The sequence below is a fragment of the Carica papaya genome, chromosome 1 (assembly GCF_054855325.1).
Source record: "Carica papaya isolate Zhongbai chromosome 1, ASM5485532v1, whole genome shotgun sequence".
Taxonomy (NCBI): domain Eukaryota; kingdom Viridiplantae; phylum Streptophyta; class Magnoliopsida; order Brassicales; family Caricaceae; genus Carica; species Carica papaya.
This window is the reverse complement of record NC_142309.1, coordinates 17,902,891-17,922,625: the sequence shown is the minus strand read 5'-3', so window position 1 is coordinate 17,922,625 and position 19,735 is coordinate 17,902,891. Positions and strand designations below refer to the sequence as shown.

The following is a 19,735-nucleotide window of genomic DNA, read 5'->3' as shown; positions in this document are numbered from 1 at the left end:
GCAATAATTTATTCATGAATGCATCTAATAATAAAAACCAAACAAAAAAACTGAAATAAATAAATAAAAAACAAATAGATATATCATATCGATGAGACTATCAAATTTATTCAGGGTAAAAACATTTTTAACTTCTCCCTAGCATTACACAATGAACGACATATTAGTTGTTAGATAAGATCACCTTACTGACCATTATAAAACTTAACTTGTTGATTTACATAAAAACAGTTATATGAATTGTTAGTAAGTGAAATGCATGAAAAAGAATAATATTGAACATTAGTTTGTTTTAGTCAATATTAGAGAATTAGGTTCTATACACTTACGTATACATTTCATTTTTGTATTTGTCATGATCATTAATACGCCAAGGATGAATTTCTTCCTTAGTTTAAATCAAGTAGTAATAATTTGTTCACAAATGCATCCAGTGATAGAAGCTAGATAAGAAGACTGGAACATAAAAAATATATAAACATATAAACTATCTCGATGAAATTATATTAAAATTCACTAATTATTAAAGAAATTTAACTTATCTCTAGCATTATACTAAATGAATGAAATACTAATAGTTGAATAAGATCATCTTGACGACCATGATAAGAACAAATTTTTTTATTTAGTAGAAAATAATTAAATGAACTATGAATAAGGAAAATACATTAAAGGGAATTTAGGTTCAACATGCTTGTGTAAACTTTCTATTTTTATATTCCAAGATCGCCGTGCTCATACGATCATTGACAAACGAAGAATAAGTTTTTTCCTTGAGATGTAAGCAAATCAAAATTCATATATGAATGTTTTACTATGTACTAGTAAGAAAGGTAAAGAATTCTTGATAGTATCAGAAATTTAAGTTTTGGATTATGTCAAGATATTCCTTACCTTATATTTTAATGAAAAAAGGATTCTAGCCAGAAATGTAAATGCATAAAAGTTAAGTAAATCCACCTAACTCAACTTGGATAGCCTCAAGTGGTACCTCCAAACCTTATAAATACCTTGCGTAGTTTACAATCGTCAATTGCAATAATAGTATACTTACATCTTCTCATCATAATCTCCATTATCTTCTTCTCAATTTGCCGAGGTTATCTTTTGTTATTTTCAGTTTTAGCAATGGCAGATGAGGGGACATCAAGTAAAAGTAAAGGTCATCAAAAGATAGAGTTAAAAAAGATGGAGAATGAAGCCAGTCTCCAAGTTACCTTCTCAAAACATCGAAGTAGCCTTTTCAAGAAGGCGAGTGAACTTTGCACTCTTTGTAGACCAGATGTTGGCCTTATTGTTTTCTCCCCTGGAAATAGGGCCTTCTGCTATGGCAATCCTAATATCGATATTGTGATTGATCGTTTTTTTAGTATTGATGTTCGTCCAGTTAAGATCCTGACAACGACAATGATACTCAACAAACAATTAGTAGGATCAATGAGGTGTTAGCAACTTATTTGTTATCTTTTTTTTATAATATCCATTTATGATAATCTAAAAATTATCATGAGTCACTAATACTTAAATCTATGATGTTACGTCATATATTTTGAATTTTTTGTTGGACTTTCAAATCTTTAGCCTAATTGTTTATCTAATACTGTAAATACATGAATATGTATATATGATAACAGGCTCAAGACAAGGAGGAGGCAGCAAGGAAGCGAGGTAAAGAGCTCAAACAAAGAAGAAAAGGATTGATGAAAGAGCTTTGGTATATGCATTCAATGGACAAATTCAGCTTGGAAGAGCTTGAAGTTTTGGATGCTGGTATGAAGGCCTTGTGGAATGATGTTGCCGAACTTGCAAAGAAGCTAAAGAAGGAACAAGGTAACTCGAGTTCAGCTGAGGGTTCTCCAAGGGATGACGGGATGTTTTACTCAGATCCAGCAATGAAGGCCTTGATTACTCTCCCCATGCCTAGTATGCCCAGCAACCCAACTCATGAATATGCCCCTAGCAGTACTAATTCAACTCCTCCCCTGAGTAGCTTCTGTAACCTAGACTCTGGCAATCCAACCATAATGATGATGGATAACCCGTTGAATGATTCAAGCATGGCGTTAGATCCTGTTGATGACTTGAAGGCCATGCCTAGGGATCTCTTCAATAATTTAGTCATGATTGAATCAGATGATCCAATTGCAGCACTTAATGCAGGAGATAATCCAGACATAATGTCTGATGCCTTCGGGAACCAAATTGCAACAATGGATATTAATCTGTCAAATGATCCAAATATCGGGCCTAATGAGTTTTTTAATCCGAGTACTATGCCTCATACACCAAATGATCCAATTAGCACAACATCCGATGCTCTAAATATGATATGTATTGTGCCAGATGATTCAAATCTAGACTCAGTATTTGATGGCTTCACTCTAGAGATGCTGTTTGCGGATCCATTGGATGATGAGAACTTCATTGTGGACAATCCAAATGAGGCGGCTAACGGTGATAATCCGAAAACAATGCCGCCTCCTCTTGCAGGGAATGTTCTAGGAAGCAGCCAAGGATTTTAATGACTAAGTTTGTTGATTATCTTGAAAAGAATCAAGGGCTAGTTTAAAGAGTTTCACTATCGTGTCTTTTGTTTTTGTTTGTCTTGTCTTTCAAATAATGCTTTGGGAATTTGGGATTTCAATTGGCTTGAGTTTTGTATTTGCTTACTTTCAGGTGGTGTTCTTGTGTGTGTGCGTGTGTGTGTTTTTTTTTTTCTTTATAAATGTTGTCGTTGTTAGTCTTGGATCGAGGTAATAAGTATATGTGTGTTTCATGAGTGTTGTTTATTTTACATTCTTGTTAAGTACAATTCCACAAATCTTTAAAAATATTTAATCTTCTATAATCACCCTATAAAGTACATTTATATGATAGTTCCGTCTCTTTATATATATGTGTGTGTATGTATATATATGTATATATATGTATATACAGTAGTCAGTTATCTCACATTTTTTGTAAACTATATCTCGAGAGATTTAAAAGAGTTTAGAATTTGGTATCAACACACTCAGTATATGAAAATATTGAAGCTCTTTAAGTACGTAATAAATTTATTATTTTTAGAAAGTTAATTATTACATTATATATAAATATATGTACGTGTAAATCTGTGACTTTGAAGAAAAAAGGTAAAAGATTATTCCGCATACTCATTTCGCTTCCCTATTCCATTATATGGAAATATATAAATCGTTGGTATATATTTAATTTGGTAGCATGCTTAAGAGTTTGTATAATTTTAACTTGTATTTAATTTAAATTACAATACAAATACCACATATCTGAATTGGAAAAGAGTTATGATTCTAAATCAAATTCAAATTATAGTTTTTAAAAATCTTTAATATGAGTTTTGATTTTGTGATTGTATTAAAAATTCTGGATTCACTGATATAATGTAAAATAATTCAATTGACGTTTAGTCTCAATATCCGAATGTTAAAATGAGAATGCTTTTGTTATTATTAAAAAATATGTAAATAATTTATTATGAAAAATTATAAATGTCATTCTCATATATATTAGTTTCAATATAGATATTCAAAAGGACAATATAATATTCTCATCATAGTTAAATGTAATAAATTATATGATAGATATAATTTATAATGTAGATATATTTTTTAAAAAAATTATAATCTATCCAAAATGCAATAGATTGAAAGATCGATCATTCTCTTAAATATATTATTTTGAAATTTTAATATTCAAAATAATAAATAATGTGAAAGAGGCTATAAACTATTTAATTCGTCAGGATCTATTATATTTTCAAAAAGAATTATAATAGTTATTTACATATATAATATTCAACATACAAAACTTAGTAAATTAAAGATTGATCATTCTCTTAACTATGGCGAAATACTTTTAAATTCTATTATCTGAAAGGAAAATATAATATACTCATCGCAATTAGGAATAATAAATTACATGTGTAATAACATGTTAAAATTTATAAGCATTTTGCTATTTATATACTAAGCACATAATAAAATTTGAATGACGCAAGAGATTTCATTTAAGTCAATGTTCATTAAAAAAGATAATTCAATCAATTATTTTTAGTCAAATAAAAAGAATATCTTAGAAGCTCTATGTCAGATTATTTAGGAAAGATTCTAAAAACTTCAAGTGCATTTATTTAGACTAGTCTAAATTAGTTAAATTATATTCTCTCCATTATTACAAAATCCTAAAGGAGTAAGTAAAATTTAGACACAGTTAATTTAAATGTAGGAATACTTAAAAATTGTAATTGTCAAATTGAGTAGTCTATAAATATACTTCATTCTACTTCATCCTTATTCAATCATTCAAATCATAAATTAATCTTTTTATTCGTGCTAAATTTATCCATGGAGCCTCCTTGGAAGGTAAAGGGTCGCCAAATGATTGAGATGGTGAAGATCAAGAAGGTGACGAATCTCCAAGTTACCTTTGCCAAACGGCCGGCTAGCATTTTCAAGAAGGCGAGTGAAATTAGCACGCTTTGTGGCGCTAAATTTGCAGTGATTATTTTTTCACCTGCCAAAAAAGTGTTCTTTTTTGTCAGTCCTTCTATGGAAAAGTTGATCAATCGATTCAGTGGCCTAATAGAACAACCTCCTTCAGCTAACAGATGTATGATGGATGCTCATCGAAATGCTTATCTCCAAGGGCTCAACTCACAGCTAAATAAGGTATAATCACTACCATGTCTTCATATATCTATACTATTTGATTTTTATAACTAATCCTTGAATTTTTTTTGGACATGATTATATATAATTAAAGCTTAATGCCCAACTGGATGCTAAAAAGAAGCGAAGTGTGGAGCTTAAGAAGGTGATGAAGGAGAATGCAAGTAAAGCCTGGTGGATGGGTTCCATAGATGACATGAACCTTTCACAGCTTCAGCAATTTCAAGCTCCTCTTGAGGAATTATACGAGAATGTTATAAAAGTTGCCAAAGAAAAAGATGTTGAAGAGGACAAATATTAATCCTAATTCTGATGATCAGCTTTTTCTTGGAACCTCTTCCAATAGAACTAGACTTCCATTTGAATCTATCCCCTTAAATGCTATCGTTGGTCCCAGAAACATGGTTAATCCGAACATGAATAGGGTTAATTCCAACATGGTTAATCCAAACGTGATTAGTCCCAGCATGATTAATCCTAACATGTTAATCCTACAGCTTATATGAAGATGCTTCGTGACATGCTCAACAACAATAATCCAAACATTCCCTTGTCCAATTCCATGATTCCCAATAATCCAAACATGGTCTCTAATGTCATGCCTATCAACAATAACCCTACAAACATGATGCTATCGGCGGCAAATATAATGATCAACAATGATCAAAACATGGTTCCAGTCGATCATATGATGATGAACAATGACCAGAACATGATGGTGGGGGGATCGGATGCGATTAACGATTAAAACTTGATGTATACCAATGGTCTTAACAATGTGAACATGATGCCAGCTACAGGATATAATATGACTTAGAATAATGGTGGAAACGGGTAGGAGTTTTTCAAAATTTGAAGTTTATGGGAATGTGTTTTGATTAGTAAGGTCACAGAGTGCTCATACAGCTTGACTTTCATATTTAAGCTATATTATCAATGAAATGTAGAGTGATATATTTTATAAATAAAGGATCTATTAGCTTTCATCTTAACTCTAATTTTACAGTACTATATGCTATGCATGCATTATAAATCTTATATAGACGTGCATTGTTTAATACATATTAGGGTTAGGGCTTAGATTTCACCCCAAAAGAGAGAGAGAGAGAGAGAGAGAGAGAGAGAGAGAGAGAGAGAGAGAGAAAGAGAGAGAGAGTGTAACACCCAAGTAATTTAATTTTTATCATACTATTTTTATTTTTATTTATTTGAATTTTTTAGATTTTTAATTAATTTAATTTGATTTAATTTAATTTAATTTAATGAAAATAAAAATAATAAAAATGATAAAATTGGGTAAAAATATTATTTGGATTTAATTGAAATTGATTTTGAGAAAAAGGGATGAAAATTTGGATTCTGTGGGTGTTTTTGAAAAGAAAATTGGAAACCGGGGGTCAAAATACAATTTAGAAAAGTTATGCCACGTCAGCAGCCACGTCAGCGGCCCGGTCAGCAGCCCCGGCCAACCAGGACACGCCGCGTGGCAAGAAAATGCTGACCAGGGGACGGGCCACGTGGGTGATCGGACAGCCCAGATCCGTTCCCGCACGCACGGACGGCCCAGATTCAATCTGGCACGGACGACCTAGATTGCATCGTGATGGACGGCCCAGATTTAATCCCAATTAAATCGTGATCGAACGGTCCAGATTTAATCTTGATGGACGGTTGAGATTAAAAGGCAAAGGGTATAAATAACCCCACCCACACCTAACCACAAAACCCTAGCTGCCAGTGCCTCGCCGGAGGAGCCGGCCACCGCCACCGCACCGGGGAAGTTTTCGACCGCTGAGCGAGGAAAATTTTCTCCTCCTGGCTCATTTTTCGATGCTGAGTTCGCCTATGGCCAAACCAGAGCCAAAACATCGACCAAACGGCCAGAAAACCCAGCTGTAGTCCAGCAGCGCCGTCCCGCCCCCCTCTGTTTTTGCCTCCGATGAGGCCCTTCCCGGCCTTCGTTCGATGCAAATTTTATACCAGTGTGATCACCGTTCTTTTCTCTACAGGTTTATCAGAGCCAAACATCAAAACACGACTCACGCCGTAGGAGCCGCCGCACCCGAGAGCACCACTGCCGGTAAGTTTCAGTTTTTTGTGATTTTTTGGCCCACCAAGGGCCCTAGGGTTGTTTTATCATAGGGATCGATGCAAGTGTAGCCGAATTCGACCAAAAACGGCCAACCCGAGCCGTCGCCGGAGCACGGCGGAGACATCGTGCCGAAATTTCGATATTGGCCGAAAGGGGCCCTAGGTCTGATTTGGGATTTTTTGGGACACGTGCAGGTACCGGTAGTGCGTTTCAATTTTTCAGAAAAAATTCAGAAAAATTTGGGACAGCTTGTAGGCACACTGTAGAGTCGAATTCAGACCCCGAAACAAGTAAGGACCCCTCACCCTATTTCCTATCACGATATTAAAGCTAAATAAATAACTAAACTGTACTTTGTGACTTTATAGATGTATAATTGATTAAGGTTGCCAATGGAGCCCGAGTCTGATACAGTGTTGGTCTGTTGTTGTTTGATCTAATTTTCAGTATTAAATGCAGTATGATGTTTGATGTAATTATGTTATGTTCTAGTATGCATGAATCATGGTTTCTTTCATTATGGTTTGTATTATGGTGAACCCGGTACTGTATTGTCTTGTTTGGTGTCAATGACTGGTTTACATGTTTGTGTATGGTTGGATGAGTGAGACCAAGGAAAATGACAAAAAGGTTATGTGAATTGATGAGTGAAAAATGTGGACAGTCTGACTAGATATCCTAGGAGATGGTGGACGGACCGGGTCCGTAGGGAACCCTACCGGGAACGTGGTCTCTCATACCGGACAGGGTATGGAGACCTTATATGTTTTGGCGCCCATACCGGACGGGGTATGGGGATGACCCGTTTCACCCTCATACCAGACGGGGTATTGAGGTTTATGGTTTTGGTGCCCACACCGGACGAGGTATGGGGACGGCCCGTTTCACCCTCATACAGGACGGGGTATTGAGGTTCATGGTTTTGGCGCCCATACCAGACGGGGTATGGGGACGGCCCTGGAATTAGGTTGTAAATGTTAATGGTTCATGTGTAGCGGGGTCCCCCTATGGATCCCCATGGATACTAGCAGGCTGGTAAAAAGGAAATCTATTTTCTGATGATTGAAATGTAAAGGTATGATATGTGTTATGTTATAAAGTGTGTATGATTTCACGATATTATAAGGTTATTGTTTTCATATGTTGTTTTATAGATCTCACCGAGGTAAGTGGACAGTAAAGGTTTTTATGTTAATAAATGAGTTCGTTATAAATTATGCTCCATTGGTCATTTTTGTTTTCTACCCACCTTTACTTCCGTGGCGGTGAGATAGTGTGATGTCTTTACTGGGCTGGTGTAGCTCATCCCTTATTTAACCATTTCAGATCAGGAAGACGTTGTTCCCGAGCCCGTTCCGCAGGAAGACGGCGAAGGGGACGCCTAAAGACTTCATAGTTATATTTATAGTTTTTATTTCGAGTATCTCTTTTAGTTAGTTTGTTCCTTCATGTTTTGAGTACGTTTTGGTTATTGTGTAGGGGATGTTAATCAAAATTTTTATTACTCTTCCGTATTTGAGATTTTTAAATACATATATTTTATTTAAATTTCCGAGGCCGTTACAGAGAGAGAGAGAAACAACAGATACAAAGAATCACAATGAATTTGTATTTACATATCCAATATGTTCTATTAGATGTTATATGGGGTGGCAGGTTCTTGAAAAATCATCCATGAAATATTAATTATTTACCGATCTACTGTTAAAACAGATGTATGGTGCGTAATGGCTGTAATAATCCAATGGAAAATAGAATATATAGGTTGTGGAGAAGATATAAAGTGGATATATATATAGATCAACTTCGAAAGTAAAACACAATTAACTTATTCTTATTTAACTAAAAATTTTAAGAAAGACATGGCAATGAAAGTAAAAATAAATAGTAAATTAAAAATGCATTATGAAAATACGGATACAAGTGCACGTTATATTAAAATATCTATGCGTACTTAATAAATTTACTATGCAACGTGTTATAGATTATATTAAGAATATGATATTTCAATATATTATAAATAATCGAGTGTTGTTAAAATAATATCTCATATTGAAAAAATTAATTGAAAAAATTAATTGAAAAATTACAACTGAAATGGTCCCAGAAATTTAGAATGAAATATGTGTATTAAGAATGTCAAATGCGGAAGTGTAATAAAAATTTTGATTAACATCCCTTACACAAAAATGAAAAACGTGCTCAAAATATAAAAGAACAAACTAACTAAAAGAGATACTCGAAAATAAGAACTATAAACATAACTACAGAGTCTTTAGGCGTCCCTTTCGTCGTCTTCCTGCGGAATGGACTCGGGAACAATGTCTTCCTGATCTGAAATGGTTAAATAAGGAATGAGCTACACCAGCCCAGTAAAGACATCACACTATCTCACCGCCACGGAGGTAAAGGTGGGTAGAAAACACAAAAAAGACCAATGGAGCATAATTTATAATAAACTCGTTTATTAACATAAAAACCTTTACTGCCCACTTACCTCGGTGAGATCCATAAAACAATATATGAAAGCAATAACATTATCATCATCATGAAATCATATGAACTGTATGACATAATAATTACCACGCCTTTGCATTTCAATCATTAAACAACACATTTTCCTCATTTACCAGCCTACTAGTATCCATGAGGATCCATAGGGGTCCTGCTACCCGTGAACCCTTAACATTTATAACCTGATTCCAGAGTGGTCCCCATACCCCGTCCGGTATGGGCACCAAAACCATGAACTTCAATACCCCGTCCGGTATGAGGGTGAAACGGGCCGTCCCCATACCCCGTCCGGTATGGGCGCCAAAACACATAAGGTCTCCATACCCCGTCTGGTATGAGAGACCACGTTCCCGGTAGGGTTCCCTACGGACCCGGTCCGTCCACCATCTCCCAGGATATCTAGTCAGGCTGTCCACATTATCCATTTATCAATTCACGTAACCTTTTATTCCTTTTTTCCTCAGTCACCATCGTCAAATCACACACAAACATGCAAACCAGTAGTTTATGCCAAACATGACAACACACAACATCAGGTTCTCAGTCATTTAGCCCATAATCAATAAAACAGTGATATATGCACACGAAACTATGAAATGAAAACATCAGACATCATACTGCATTTAAAACTGTAAAATAGAACAAACAACAACTGACCGACAAATACACCAGACTCGGGCTCCATTAGTGACCTTAAACAATTTCACATATCTGTTGATTCATGAAATACCATTTTATCATTTATTAAACTTTAATACCGTGATAGGAAATAGGGTGAGGGGTCCTTACCTATTTCGGGGTCTGAATACGGCTCTACAGTGCACCAACAGGTTGTCCCTAATTTTTCCTGAATTTTTCCTAGGAAACTGAAACGCACTACTTGTACCTGCACGTGCCCCAAAAAATTCCAAATTAGACCTAGGGCCCCTTTCGGCCAATATCGCAATTCTGGCACAGCGGTTTCGCCGTGCTCCGGCGACCGGCGGCGATTCACCTCGGGTTGGCCGTTTTTGGCCGAATTCGGCCACGCTTGCATCGGTCCCTATGATAGAACAACCCTAGGGCCCTCGGTGGACCGAAAAATCACGAAAAACCGAAACTTACCGGCAGCGGTGCCCTCGGGTGCGGCGGCTCCTCCGGCGTGAGTCGCGTTTTGATGTTTGGCTCCGGTCAACCTGTAGAGAAAAGAACGGTGATCACAGTGGTATAAAATTTGCATCAAACGGAGGCTGGGAAGGGCCTCATCGGAGGCAAAAATCGAGGAGGGGCGCAGCGGCACCGCTGGATTTTGGCTGGGTTTTTCTGGCCGTTTGGCCGGTGGTTTGGCTCCAGTTTGGCCATAGGCAGACTCAGCGTCGAAAAACGAGTAAGGGGGAGAAAATTTACCTCGATTGGCGGTCAGAAACTTCCCCGGTGCGGCGGCGGGTGGCGGCGGCCGGTTCCTCCGACGTCTGGTTCTTCTTCTCCGGGGAGCACTGACGGCTAGGGTTTCTTTGGTCAGGTGCGGGTGGGGTTATTTATACCCTTTGCCTTTTAATCTCGACCGTCCATCAAGATTGAATCTGGGCCGTTCGATCGCGATTTAATTGGGTTAAATTTGGGTCGTTCATTGCGTTGAAATCTGGGCCATCCGTGCGCACGTTTGATCTGGGCCGTCCGTGTGCGCGAGAACGGATCTGGGTCGTTCGATCGCGCGCACGCGGATCGCAATTTAATTGGGATTAAATCTGGGCCGTTCATCGCGATGAAATCTGGGCCGTCCGTGCCTGATTGAATCTGGGTCGTCCGTGCGCGTGAATTTGGGCCGTCCGTGCGCACATTCGATCTGGGCCGTCCGTGTGCGCGGGAACGGATCTGGGCCGTCCGATCGCGCGCACGCGGATCGCCCACGTGGCCCGTTCCCTGGTTAGCGTTGCCTTGCCACGCGGCACATTTTGGTTGGCCGGGGCTGCTGACCGGGCCGCTGACGTGGCTGCTGACGTGGTGCTGACGTGGCACAACTTTTCTAAATTGCGTTTTGACCTTCGGTTTCTGATTTTCTTTTCAAAAACACCCCGAGAATCCAAATTTTCTCCCCTTTTTCCCAAAATCAATTTCAATTAAATCCAAATAATATTTTTACCTAATTTTATCGTTATTATTACTTTTATTTTCATTGAATTAAATTAAATAAAATAAAAAAATCAAATAAATAAATAAATAATAAAAATAAATAAATAAAATTTTTATTTTTATTTGGGTGTTACAACTCTCCCCCCCTTAAAGAAATTTGGTCTCCCAAATTTACCTCTTACTCTTGGTCGAACAAATGGGGATACTGGGCTCTAAATTCTGATTCTAGCTCCCAAGTAGCCTCCCTGGGCGTGTGGTTCTGCCACACGACCTTTACAAATGATATTTTCCGGTTGCGGAGTATTCTACTCTTTCGGTCCGTGATACCGACCGGCACTTCTTCATAAGACAAGTCCTCTTGGAGTGGAAGCGGTTCATGAGCCAAGACATGAAAAGGGTCCGGGTTGTACTTACGTAGCATGGATACGTGGAACACGTTGTGGACTCTGGAGAGCTCTGGAGGCAGTGCTAGTCTGTAGGCAGCAGTACCAATCCTGTCTAAGATTTCGAAGGGTCCAATATACCGGGGGTTTAATTTTCCCCTCCTGCCGAACCTACTAATTCCCTTGAAGGGAGTGACCTTAAGAAACACCCGGTCGCCTTTCTCAAACGCTAGGTCTCTCCTCCGGGTATCTGCATAACTCTTCTACCTACTCTGAGCTGTTTGAATGTTATTCTTGATTTTAACTATCTTGGACATGGTCTCCTTTACCAACTCCGGGCCGAACAATCTTCTATCGCCCACTTCCTCCCAGCAAATCGGTGATATGCACGAGCGTCCATATAACGCCTCATATGGAGCCATGCCAATGCTTGCTTGGTAGCTGTTATTGTACGCAAACTCTATCAGGGGTAGATGGTCGTCCCAATGGCCCTCGGAGTCAAGGACACAAGCTCGGAGCATATCCTCAAGCGTACGAATTGTCCTCTCTGATTGTCCATCAGTCTGGGGATGGAAAGCAGTACTAAGGGATAGCTTGGTTCCCATAGCTTGCTGGAAGCTACTCCAAAACTGAGAAGTGAACCTGGGATCCCTGTCGGACACTACTGTCACTAGAACCCCATGCAATCTGACTATCTCCCGAATATACATCCTTGCCAACTTGTCCAATGAATTGGTCATCCTGATGGCTAGGAAGTGGGAAGACTTGGTAAGTCGGTCAACGATTACCCATATGGCATCATGTCCTGAACGTGCCTTGGGTAGCCCCGATACGAAGTCCATGGTGATGTGTTCCCACTTCCACTCCGCGATTGGTAAAGGCTGAAGTAACCCACCTGGGCGCTGATGCTCTGCCTTGACCTGCTGACATACCAAGCATTTAGATACAAAGTCGGCTATGTCTCTCTTCATCCCATGCCACCAAAATCGGGGTCGCATGCTTTGGTACATTTTGGTACTTCCTGGATGCATGGTAAACTTTGAGCTATGGGACTCCATCATGATGTCCCTTTTTAACTCACTGTCATCTGGGACACACACTCTGTCTTGGAAACGAAGTAATCCATCGGCAGAGATTCGGAATTCTGAGCTCCCTCCCTGTTCTGCATCCTTCCTGCAGGCTACCAGGGCGGGGTCAACTGTCTGGGCTTCCCTTATTCTTTGGATTAACTCGGGCTGGACTGTCAGGCGGCCCAAACATGTGACTCTCTTCAGATCATGAAGTCGAACCTGTTGCGTGGCCCGAATTTGTGTGCATTCTAAAACCATCAAATGGGCTAAGATACCTGCACTTTTCCTACTGAGGGCATCTACTACCACGTTGCCCTTACCCGGATGATATAAGATGTCACAATCATCGTCCTTAAGGAATTTCATCCACCTTCTCTAACGCATGTTGAGATCCTTCTGAGTGAATATGTATTTCAAACTCTTGTGATCGGTATAGATCTGATGAGGTCTCTCCGTACAGATAATGGTGCCAGGTTTTCAAGGCATGAATGATTGCGGCGAGCTCCAAATCATGGGTGGGATAGTTCTTCTCGTGATTCTTTAACTGTCTGGACCCGTATGCTATAACCTTTCCATATTGCATCAGGACACAACCCAGGCCCAGATAGGAGGCATCACTATAAACTGTATATCCTCCCGATCCACTCGGTAAAGCCAGCACGGGTGCAGTGGTCAGCCGTTTCTTTAATTCTGAGAAACTTCTTTCGTAGTCTTCATTCCACTCAAACTTGGAATTCTTCTTTGTGAATCGGGTTAGAGGAGCTGCTAGACTGGAGAATCCTTCAACGAACCTGCGGTAATAACCTGTCATTCCCAGGAAGCTACGGATTTCCTTAACTGATGTCAGCTTCTCCTAGCCAAGTACCGCTTCAACCTTTTCGCGATTCACTGATACCCCTTCCTTCGATATGATGTGTCCTAGGAAGGCAATCTGCTCAAGCCAGAATCCACACTTACTCAGCTTCGCATATAACCTCTTGTTTCTAAGGACCTGTAAAACCTGGGCCAGATGGTGAGCATGTTCTTCTCTACTTTTTTAGTAGACTGAGATATCATCGATGAACACGATGACAAATTGATCCAAGAACTCTCTGAAGACCCTATTCATCAGATCCATAAAGATTGCCGGGGCATTGGTTAGCCCGAATGGCATGACCAGGAACTCATAATGTCTGTTCGTGGTTCGGAAGGCCGTCTTGGGGATGTCTTCTATTCTTATCTTCACCTGGTGGTAACCTGATCGTAGATCTATTTTAGAGAAGACTTGTGCACCCTGCAGCTGATCAAAGAGGTCATCATTACGGGGAAGGGGATACTTGTTTTTGATCGTGACCTTGTTCAATCCTCTGTAATCAATGCACAGTCTCAACGTTCCATCTCCCTTCCTTGTAAAAGTGACTCCGGCACCCCAAGGGGACACACTGTGTCTAATAAAACCACTGTCTTGCAATTCAGTGATCTGTTTCCTCAGCTCTTCCATCTCAATGCGGCTCATGCGGTAAGGAGCAACCGAAATGGGCTGGGTACCTGGCTGTAGGTTTATAGTGAACTCGACTTCTCTGTCCATTGGCAGACCGGGCAGTTCGTCCGGAAACACATCTGGGAAGTTTCAGACTACAGGAATCTCTTGAATACAAATTTCCCTCTTGGGCTTGCCTAGTCAGAGAAAACAACAAGATTAAGGCACTAGAAGTTAAGAAAACTTGCCATCAAGGAATACGTACTGAATAATTTTATTAATTTGTAAATGGCTCCTCGTTAGGAGGATTAAATACAACTTTCTTGTTGAAGCAATCTATGGTGGCGTGATACACTGCTAGCCAATCCATTCCTAAGATTACATCAAAATCCTCCGTGTCTAACCCTATCAAGTCTACACTCAGTTTTCTATTTGCTATCTCCACGGCACAAGCCCTATAGATAGCTTCCCCTAGTAGTGTTTCACCCCCAGCAGTAGACACAAACAACAGTGATTCAAGTTTATCAGGTGATACATTAATTTTAGAAGCAAAAGCATGTGAAACAAAAGAATGCGATGCACCAGTGTCAAATAAAACATGAGCAATATGGTCACAGATAGTATACATACCCTGTACCATATCCGGGTCAGCGTCGGCATCCTGCTGGGTAAGGTTGTAAGCTCTGCCCTGGATAGGAGGCCTCCCTTGATTCTGGTTCCTCGGGCATTCTCTAGCATAATGCTGGGCACTGCCAAAAATGCAACAAGTGTTGTTGAGGCGGTAGCAGGGTCGGTCCCCGTGATCTCTGCCACAGTGTTGACAGATCTTCCCACGTGCTGCCCCTGGAGCCTGAGGAGGGGCCTGGATGGCTGGTCTGGGCCTCTTGTTTGGTTGGGCAGACGCCGTGGGTGCTGGCCTGTGGAACGGAGCTGAGGGTCGGGAACTCCCTCCTGGCTGAGGACGGGTGCTGAAGCTTCTTTCCACGATCTGTGCCTTTGCTAAGACTGCTGAATATGTCTTGAGCTCCAGTACTACTAAGTGTTGCATGATCTCTGGGCAGAGACCCGACTGGAATCTCCTAGCCTTTCGGCCCTCATCCATCAACGTCTCTAGGGAGTATCGGCCCAGCTCGAGGAACTTACAAGCATACTCTGATACTGTCATGTTTCCCTGAACCAGTTGAACAAACTCCGTTTCCTTTAGGTGTCGGATGTGCTTAGGGAAATATTCCGCATGGAAGGCCGTTAAGAACTGCTCCCAAGCGACTGGTGTAGGCAGGGTGGCCTGCTCGAGCTCCCACCAACGTCCTGCTTTCCCTACCAGCATGAAGGAAGCAAGGGCAGCTCTCTGCTCAGGGACTACTCCCAAGATCCTGAAAGCTCTCACAGTCTCCGCCAGCCAGTACTGGGCCTCTTCAAAAGAGGATCCCCCTGCAAAGGTGGAGGGGTTCAGTCTCCTGTACCTCTCTATATAGCCCGGGTCGATCAAGGAAGGAGCGGAGTCCCGTGGAGGAGGGACTGGACTCGGCTGGGGATAGACTGTGGGGCCCTGTGGTGGCACCGGATTGTACTGTGGCGGTGCCGGGCAGTACGGTGGCTGGGGCACCAGTTCATACTGCGGTGGTGGTGTCGGGTGGTACTGTGGTGGAGCAGGCTCGTGCCGGGGTGACTCAGGATCCGCTTGCTGTAGCGGTGGCTCAACCCGTGGTAGTGGGGAAGGTTCGGGTAACTCCCTTCTCTCCTCTCGACCTTGCTGGGCGGCCATGATCCTTTCCAGCATGTCAAATATTCTGTCCACATCTTCCCGAAGGGAACCATTCCTGGCTGCTCAGTTTAGTGGGGGTCTTCCTCTCCTCATCTCTCTGCAGCTGCATTTCATAAGGAATGGTTGAGTAACGATTTATCGGTGAATATTTCTCTAAGAATTATTGTGTAAGGGATGGGTCCGGGGAACGCAGCTCTGATACCAATTGAAACGGCCCCAAAAATTTAGAATGAAATATGTGTATTAAGAATGTCAAATGCAGAAGCGTAATAAAAATTTTGATTAACATCCCTTACACAAAAACGAAAAACGTGCTCAAAATATAAAAGAACAAACTAACTAACAGAGATACTCGAAAATAAGAACTATAAATATAACTACGGAGTCTTTAGGCGTCCCCTTCGCCGTCTTCCTGCAGAACGGGCTCGGGAACAATGTCTTCCTGATCTGAAATGGTTAAATAAGGAATGAGCTACACCAGCCCAGTAAAGACATCACACTATCTCACCGCCACGGAGGTAAAGGTGGGTAGAAAACACAAAAAAGACCAATAGAGCATAATTTATAATAAACTCGTTTATTAACATAAAAACCTTTACTGCCCACTTACCTCGGTGAGATCCATAAAACAACATATGAAAGCAATAACATTATCATCATCATGAAATCATATGAACTGTATGACATAATACTTACCACGCCTTTACATTTCAATCATTAAACAACACATTTTCTTCATTTACCAGCCTACTAGTATCCATGGGGATCCATAGGGGTCCCGCTACCCGTGAACCCTTAACATTTATAACCTGATTCCAGAGTGGTCCCCATACCCTGTCCGGTATGGGCACCAAAACCATGAACCTCAATACCCTGTCCGGTATGAGGGTGAAACGAGCCGTCTCCATACCCCGTCCGGTATGGGCGCCAAAACACATAAGGTCTCCATACCCCGTCCGGTATGAAAGACCACGTTCCTGGTAGGGTTCCCTACGGACCCTATCCGTCCACCATCTCCCACGATATCTAGTCAAGCTATCCACATTATCCATTTATCAATTCACGTAGCCTTTTATTCCTTTTTTCCTCAGTCACCATCGTCAAATCACACACAAACATGCAAACCAGTAGTTTATGCCAAACAAGACAACACACAACATCAGGTTCTCAGTCATTCAACCCATTATCAATAAAACAGTGATATATGCACACGAAACTATGAAATGAAAATATCAGACATCATACTGCATTTAAAACTGTAAAATAGAACAAACAACAACTGACCGACAAATACACCAGACTCGGGCTCCATTAGCGACCTTAAACAATTTCACACATCTGTTGATTCATGAAATACCATTTTATCGTTTATTGAACTTTAATACCTTTATAGAAAATAGGGTGAGGGGTCCTTACCTGTTTCGGGGTCTGAATACGGCTCTACAGTGCGCCTACAGGCTGTCCCTAATTTTCCCTGAAATTTTCCCAGGAAACTGAAACGCACTACTGGTACCTGCATGTGCCCCAAAAAATCCCAAATTAGACCTAGGGCCCCTTTCGACCAATATCGTAATTCCGGCACGGCGGCTCCGCCGTGCTCCGGCGACAGCGCTGCCGCAAGCGGCGGCGATTCACTTCGGGTTGGCTATTTTCAGCCGAATTTGGCCACACTTGCATCGGTCCCTGCGATAGAACAACCCTAGGGCCCCCAGTGGGCCGAAAAATCACAAAAAATCGAAACTTACCGGTGGTGGTGCTCTCGGGTGCGGCGGCTCCTCCAGCATGAGTCGCGTTTTGATGTTTGGCTCCGATCAACCTGTAGAGAAAAGAACGGTGATCACAGTGGTATAAAATTTGCATCAAACAGAGGTCGGGAAGGGCCTCATCGGAGGCAAAAATCGAAGAGGGGCGCGGCGGCGCCGCTGGGTTTCGGCTGGGTTTTTCCAGCCGTTTGGCCGGTGGTTTGGCTCCGGTTTGGCCATAGGCGGACTCAGCGTCGAAAAACGAGCAAGGGGGAGAAAATTTACCTCGATCGGCGATCAGAAACTTCCCCGGTGCGGCGGCGGGTGGTGGCGGCCGACTCCTCCGGCGTCTGGTTCTTCTTCTCCGGCGAGCACTGGTGGCTAGGGTTTCTTTTGTCAGGTGTGGGTGGGGTTATTTATACCCTTTGCCTTTTAATCTCGACCGTCCATCAAGATTGAATCTGGACAATTCGATCGCGATTTAATTGGGATTAAATCTGGGCCGTTCATCGCATTGAAATCTGGGCCGTCCGTGCCTGATTGAATCTGGGTCGTCCGTGCGCGTGAATCTGGGCCATCCGTGCGCACGTTTGATCTGGGCCGTCCGTGTGCGCGGGAACGGATCTGGGCTGTCTAATCGCGCGCACGCGGATCGCCCTCGTGGCCCGTTCCCTGGTCATCGTTGCCTTGCCACGCGGCGCGTTCTGGTTGGTCGGGGCTGCTGACCGGGCCGCTGACGTGGTGCTGACGTGGCACAACTTTTCTAAATTGCGTTTTGACCCCAGATTTCTGATTTTCTTTTCAAAAAACTCCCATAATCAAAATTTTCACTCCTTTTTCCCAAAATTAATTTCAATTAAATCCAAATAATATTTTTACCCAATTTTATCATTATTATTACTTTTATTTTCATTGAATTAAATTAAATTAAATTAAATAAAAAAAATCAAATAAATAAATAAAAAATAAAAATAAATAAATAAAATTTTTATTTTTATTTGGGTGTTACAACAACCATGTTCTATATTTACAAAATTTTTATAAAACATATTGTGCTTTTTCATTAGCATAACTACTACTTATGATGGAAATTGGGAGGAACCCCAATCTCTTTGGGGTCTGAGTTTTTTTCCAAAAAAAAAGCTCTCGAAGACATATTCCTTCAAGAAAATATTAATTCCAATTCAGAATATTCGATTAAAAACATGACTATCTAAATCCTTCCATTTTGTTGCAAATTTATTGGGAAGAATGACGAGATTAGTGAAAAAGCAAACATAAAAATTTAGTTAGATAATCCTAAAATTCTGACTAAAATATCTCTCATGGAAACACTTTTAAGTCCCTATGGATTCAAATAGAGTATAAATAATTTTGAATCAATGTAGAAAAAGTTAATAGAGAAGATGAGCAATCATCAAAAGCGTCAAGAAAGATAACATACTATGAAAGACAACTCACCATAGTGAAGAATTGAGCCAAATCGGAATAGTTTTATATGGAAGCTTCATCAAAACCTTTTATGGCTAAGGTTGAAAAGAGGAAAATGGTTATTAAAATAATTAGTAAGTTGGTAATTGTATAATATTCAGTACTTTGGGATTTTCTTATAATTTTAATTTATTTTTATATATAACATGTTAAACTTCATGGTGGTTTCGCAATATTCGCTATAATTTTATTACCAAGTTTGTAATTTTTTGTTAACTAACTTATTATTCATGTATGGAGAAACATGAAAAATATTTTCATTATCTTCCCAAATTTGATATATATATATATATATATTAGGAAATAGGTTGGTAATTATATAATACTGTGTATTGGGATGTGTTATTCAAATTTTATTTATCCGTGCATAGATGTTGACACTATTTTCATTATCTTGTCAAATTTGATAAGCAAGAAAA

General features: G+C 40.4%; 1 pseudogene; it reads left to right on the top strand.

The window, feature by feature from the left end:
* The first annotated feature begins 4,364 nt into the window (after positions 1-4,364).
* LOC110824960 (agamous-like MADS-box protein AGL62 pseudogene) lies at positions 4,365-4,989 on the top strand (annotated as a pseudogene).
* Positions 4,990-19,735: the final 14,746 nt, after the last annotated feature.